Source organism: Ursus maritimus, unplaced genomic scaffold (genome assembly GCF_017311325.1).
Source record: "Ursus maritimus isolate PB19 unplaced genomic scaffold, ASM1731132v1 scaffold_23, whole genome shotgun sequence".
NCBI lineage: Eukaryota > Metazoa > Chordata > Mammalia > Carnivora > Ursidae > Ursus > Ursus maritimus.
Genome location: NW_024424786.1, coordinates 7,802,907 through 7,808,820, shown reverse-complemented (window position 1 = coordinate 7,808,820; position 5,914 = coordinate 7,802,907). Strand labels below are relative to the sequence as shown.

Here is a 5,914-nt window from a genome sequence, read left to right as displayed (position 1 = left end):
CTTCTGGCATCTAGTGGGTAGGGGGCAGGGATGCTGGACATCCTACAATGGCCAGGACAGTTCCCCGGTGCCAACATTTACACTCTAACCCTCACTGAAGTGCTGACAGCGATGGACTCTGGTCAGCTCTGTGGCTGGGCCTAGGCCCATAGCCAGCTCTGTCCCATCACTCAAACTCACTCAAATCCACTTTTTCCCTCCCACCTCCTGCTCAAGAAACGGAGAAGACCAAGCAACCTTTGACAACCCCTCTCTGATCAAGGGAACGCCACTCAGCACCACTCTGTGTGGATACCAGCCCTTGACATGCAAAAATGGGGTCTAAGAGAGCACCAGACTCTGAGTCCACGGGATTGGGTAAGAGTTACCTCCACAGCCAGTGCCAGTTCTCTCTCTCTCCATTGACCTTTCCAGCAGCCACTCCATTTCCCATGAGAGCATGGGAGACCTTGAAACAAATTACCTTCCTCATTTCTGGGGGGGCAACACCCTAAAGTTCATTTGTCATATTACGGGAAGGGGTTGCCTGTGCGCTCTGACCACAGTGCTATGAAGTTGAGTTCAAGAATTACACATAAAAACAGACGATCTGTCTGGGGAAAAAAACATTTTTCTTATATTTTTTCTTTGAGACAAACAGATGAGTGCTAGAGGCTGTGGCAAAGTCTTGAAGGGATCCCCACTGGGCAGGGTCTTCCGAGCAGCTGCGGTTCTGAGGACAGCTTGAGAACACCACCACCGCTGAAGAGCGCATGGATACCCAGCAGACTGCAGCCAGCATCACACACGGGAACCTGGTAGCGCAGACCTGGCAGCACAGACCTGGCGGGCCTTCCAGCCCCAGGGGTCGCCTCGGAGGGAGGGAGCCAGGGAGCCCGTGCATCCGGGCACGCAGTGAGGAGGGACAGGGGAAAGTGGGGCAGGGAGAGCAAGGGCGAACTCTGCTGGCTACAGAGGGTACAGGGCCACACTTCGGGGCTCCTGGGTGAAGTGCAGGCGCGGTAGGCTCCAATGGCTCCCTGGCAATGAGCGAGGTACAGAGCTGGGCAGGGGGGTATCGGGCCTCGGAGTCTCCGCTAGCTTGTTCTGGGCCATCTTCGCGGTTGCCTTAGCCAACTCTAGCCCTAGTGTTTGAGGGATTTCAGGATCGAAGTGAATGCCATTCAAAGCATTCTTTGCAACTTCTGCTTCTAAGCAGCTGTCAAAACTGACAAACCCTACGGACTGCTTAGATGTGAGCTTTATAAGAGAACCCCGTAGCCCTTCAATGGTCTGAAAAGCAGCTAGAGCTCCCGAGGTGGGATACCCAGGGGGACACCACTGACAAATGGGGTCTGGACAGGTATTTGGGTTCTTGGCATGCTGACCTTCCCCGAGATGACCAAATAATTGTTTGTGATGATGAACACTTATGTAAGTCACCTTGCAGATGCTCAAAGTGCTGTGTTATTATCACAATGCCAGAACGGGACGGGGGTCATGGATTACTCCGTCCAATCTTCGTTTTGTAAGTGCGGAAACAGAGGCCCAGAAAAAGAAGAGGCTGGCTTGTTTTCTGGGTTTGAGGAGGGTAGAGCAGACGTCATATGCACGGATCACTGATGAGGAAACTGAGGCCAGGGCTGACCCCAGGTGAGTCTTCCTGGATGGTGCTGAGTAGCAGATGCTGGGGGATGTCATGGGTTGGTACCACTGGTCCTGACTCTGAGCTCCACATCCTTAGACTGAAGCCTCTCCCCGGGAGGGACTCAATGGCATCTGCCTGTGAAGAAGAGCTTTACCTGCCTGTCTTTGCGTTTGGCTGGATCGGGGCCACGGGTGCACCTGCTTGAAACTTTGCTGTCCAGTGGGCGGAGTCTTTATACTTGTCTCTCTGGGCTCCATCGCTCCCTCGGTGATTTTGTTAGCTCCCACCACCCTTACTGCCCTCTCTATACTGGAAACTCCCAAGACGACTATATCCTGTTGATTCCAAGACACGTTTTAGTATCTTTGAAGTTGGGACGTGCCCTACTTTAATTGGCAGTGCTTTTTCAGAGTAGTACATAAAATCACAGTGGTCTCACAGTCAGTGGCGTCTAATGTTTGATGAAATATGGTACATATTCACTGCAGAACACCCTCTGAATTCCAGACTCATAAATCACAATGGCTTTTCAACATCTCCCCTTGGATGAGGAATAAACACCTCAGACAAATATCATAAAATTGAATTCCCGACCTTCTAGCCTTCCCCATCTCAGCAACCGGCAATTCCATCCCCGTGGTCATTCCGGTCAAAATCTGGGAGTCACCCTTGACCCCTCACTTTCTTTCCCAATCTACCTCCAATCTATCAACAAGTCTTGCTGAGTCACTTCAAAATAAATCCTGAATCCACCCACCTCCCGCCAATCCACCACCACCCTGATCCAAGCCACGCCTGTCCCTTAAGTGGATTCCAGCAATCGCCTCGGTCTGTCCCCGTGCTGCCCTGCCCACCTGCCGTCTCTGCTCAGGGCGCAGCCGGAGGGGGCCTGTGCTTAAGACAGGCCACCCAACCTCCCCAGCTCCGTGTCACCCTCACCCCTGCCTCATTCCTCTGTTTAATATTTAAAATAACTTATAATTAGTTGAAATTGCACATAGTTATTGCTTTCTGCATTAATTGTCTATTGTCCCCACCAGAATGTGAGCCCCGCGAAGGCATGGATTTTGTCTCTCCCGGTAAGGGTCTAACCCCTACCCTCTGGACCGGTGCCTGGCACGTAGTAGGTGCTCCATAAATATTGCTTGAATGAATTCTTTCCCAAGGGATGATGCTTTTGAGGGAGCCTTGAAGTCAGACCAACCTGGGTTCAAATTCTGAAACTATCGCCTCGTGGCTGTGTGACTTGGGAGATTCATTCAGACTCTCTGAGCCTGTTTCTCATGTGCCTGGTGGGAATGAGAACACGTACCTCTCAGGGCTGATGGGAGGATTCAAGGAGTTAATGTTCCCAGAGCACCTGCGTAGTGCCTGACACACAGTAGGCACTCCCTTGTCACTTATTCCTAGTATGACTATTGTTATTCCAGCCTCTAGAGCTAGAGCTCTGGGGAGGCACAGGCTAGTGGGAGGTGAGCTCAGAGGTGTGCGTGCACTCGGTGGGAGGCAAGGCGGGCTGGGATGCCAGTCCCTGCGAGGTGGTACATCAGCAGCACGACCTCCAGGGGGGGAGCTGCTCACCCCTCTGAGCTTCTGTGTTCTCACGCATGAGGAGGAGATAACGATCGCATCTATTTTCTACGATTGTTATGAGCATTTCTGGTGCACGCACACGGCACATGGCAAATTCTAAGCAAATATTAACTCACATTATTACCATTGAGCGAGCTTCTCCCACAAACGCGGCGCTCACTCCCTGGATCCTGATGCCCCTGGCGGGCTCTGAGCTTCACCTTAGCCTGCCTTCCTGGAGCTGCACACGGTGGAAGGAACTTGCAATCACTTTCCACTGACTACGACGATCCCCCGAGAGAGAGCTACGCGGTGCCCAGCCCCACACCCAGGCAGTCCCCACACCCACCTCCTTGCCAGGGCGGCCGAATACTAATGCTGGGCTCTGGTCCTCCTGCCTGTGACCTCTCTGACCACCAGGAGTGATCCCCTTGCCTGCATTGCTGGGCTCGCTGACTTCCGCTGCAGGAAGGGCAGTGGGGAGCCTTTTGAGTTTTCCATTCTAAATATTCCCCATGACCTTCCAGCAACCTCTACATACTCAGCAAAGGAGCTAAATGATAGAAAGCAGATCCTTTTTTCCTTTCTCTCAAGAAACACTATTGTTTCACTCCGAATTATTTTCCTCGCTGGAACTCCAGTGACTCAGAAGCCAAATCAGCCGTTCAAAGCAGGGTGTCCCCCAGTCTCCCCACCTGGCCATGGAGTGATTTGAGGAGGTTATGCACAGTGTGAGAGACCCAGGGCAATGGGGAACTGCATCCCACTCCCCTGCCCCAACTCCAGGCTCCCACCCTACCCCAACCATCCCAGGGTAGCCCCATTCCTCTGTGCGGGAACGCTAGTGGAGAATCAGGCAGGAAAGCTTCCTGCACTCCTGGGGCTTACATTCTATTAGAGCAAAGATGAGCCACAAAGGAAGATACAAAGACATAAACAAGGAAATTTCCATAAAGGCAAGAGTGCTGAAGTAAAAGAAAAAAGGTGACGTGTTAGAGAATTACTGGAGCTGGGGAAGGGTGAGGGTCTCAGCTGCCACTCTGGATGGGGTGGTCTGGGAGGGCCTCCCTGAGGAGGTGACATTTCCATATCTGTCACTGAAGTGCAAACTCCCTTGGGGTCAGGGAGCCATATGTATCCCCACACAAAGCCAGTGCTCAGCGAGAACTTGGCAATCCACGCCCATGTGTTAAACACTGACATCAGTAAATGCAGTGAGATGCGGCTCTCTGCATACCTGAATGCACTTAACTTTGTGACTAATTCAGTAACGTCCGCCCGTGCTTTCCGAGCTTTAATCCAAGGAACAGGCTACCGTGAAGTCTTAACGTGTCACCAAAAAATGAGAAAAGTAAGGACAGTGTTGGGAGTTTTCATACAAAAATCTGAATTCATTTAGCATAAAGGGCTGTTGTTTACGCTGAGAATAGGTGTGTGTGTGTGTGTGTGTGTGTACACGTGTGTGCGCTAAGGTGTCCTTTCTTTTATGAAATGATGGTGCTAGGAAATGTTCATTTTTTAGGCTTTTTTTTTTTAAGATTTTATTTATTTATTTGACAGAGAGAGAGGCAGCGAGAGAGAGGGAACACAAGCAGGGGGAGTGGGAGAGGAAGAAGCAGGCTTCCCGCCGAGCAGGGAGCCCGATGCGGGGCTCGATCCCAGGACCCTGGGATCATGACCTGAGCCGAAGGCAGACGCTTAATGGCTGAGCCACCCAGGCGCCCCCATTTTTTAGGCTTCTTTTTTCTTCAATGTCCTTACTTGGCAAAATAAGTTTCTTCCCATTCTTAAAAAATTTTTATTGGTCTGTAAAATCCAAAGACGTGGGAACCACTGTTTTCCTAGCCTTTCTACTTGGCAGCCTCGAGGTTAAAGGAAACAGGCTCCATCCTGGAGGGCGATGGTAAATGCTCCCCGGGCGGCCTCTGAGCACCTGCCAGATTCGTCCCTGGTTTGGGGCTGGGACGACAGGGCTTCAGGCCTCAGGAAGGCAGACCATACATGTGAGAAACACAGTCCTCTGCAGGCTGAGCAAAGGACGAAATAAGAGATGTGACCTTGTGCGCTGCCCAATGAGCAGCACCCCCACATTGCAAAATACTCACTATTGTTACAAATTGCAGGGGAGGGGGGATCGCCCAGAGCCCGCCGTGGCAGAGTCGTAGCGGACTCATGCCAAAGGTCTTCCTGGAAAACACCTCCTTCTTGTGTTCTCATTCTACCATTGCTTTTTCAGCCCCTTTGCCACTCCCTGGCCCTCTCCAGGATTAGAAAAGTGCAGCCGGGGTGGGGGGCAGGCACTAAGAGGGTGCTATGTTTCTTTGATGCAAAAGTTATTAATCCTTCATGACGGGGCGCCTGGGTGGCACAGCGGTTAAGCGTCTGCCTTTGGCTCAGGGCGTGATCCCGGCGTTATGGGATCGAGCCCCACATCAGGCTCCTCCACTATGAGCCTGCTTCTTCCTCTCCCACTCCCCCTGCTTGTGTTCCCTCTCTCGCTGGCTGTCTCTATCTCTGTCGAATAAATAAATAAAATTAAAAAAAAAATCCTTCATGACTGCCACCAAATCACAGGGCAGCGAGAATGAACGTAGTTTGCTTTCACAAAGCTCCTGGAGAATCCCCCGACCAGGCCCCAACCATTTATTAAGAGAAACAATTGTAGTCTAATCCTCAGGACTGGGGGGGGGGGGCGGTTCTCTCCTTGTGAGCTGG

At 51.8% G+C, this 5,914-nt stretch overlaps 1 pseudogene; it reads right to left on the bottom strand.

Annotated features, from left to right (window-relative positions):
• Nucleotides 1-780: 780 nt before the first annotated feature.
• On the bottom strand, nt 781-1,361 carry LOC103659447 (annotated as a pseudogene).
• Between the last annotated feature and the right edge of the window lie 4,553 nt (nt 1,362-5,914).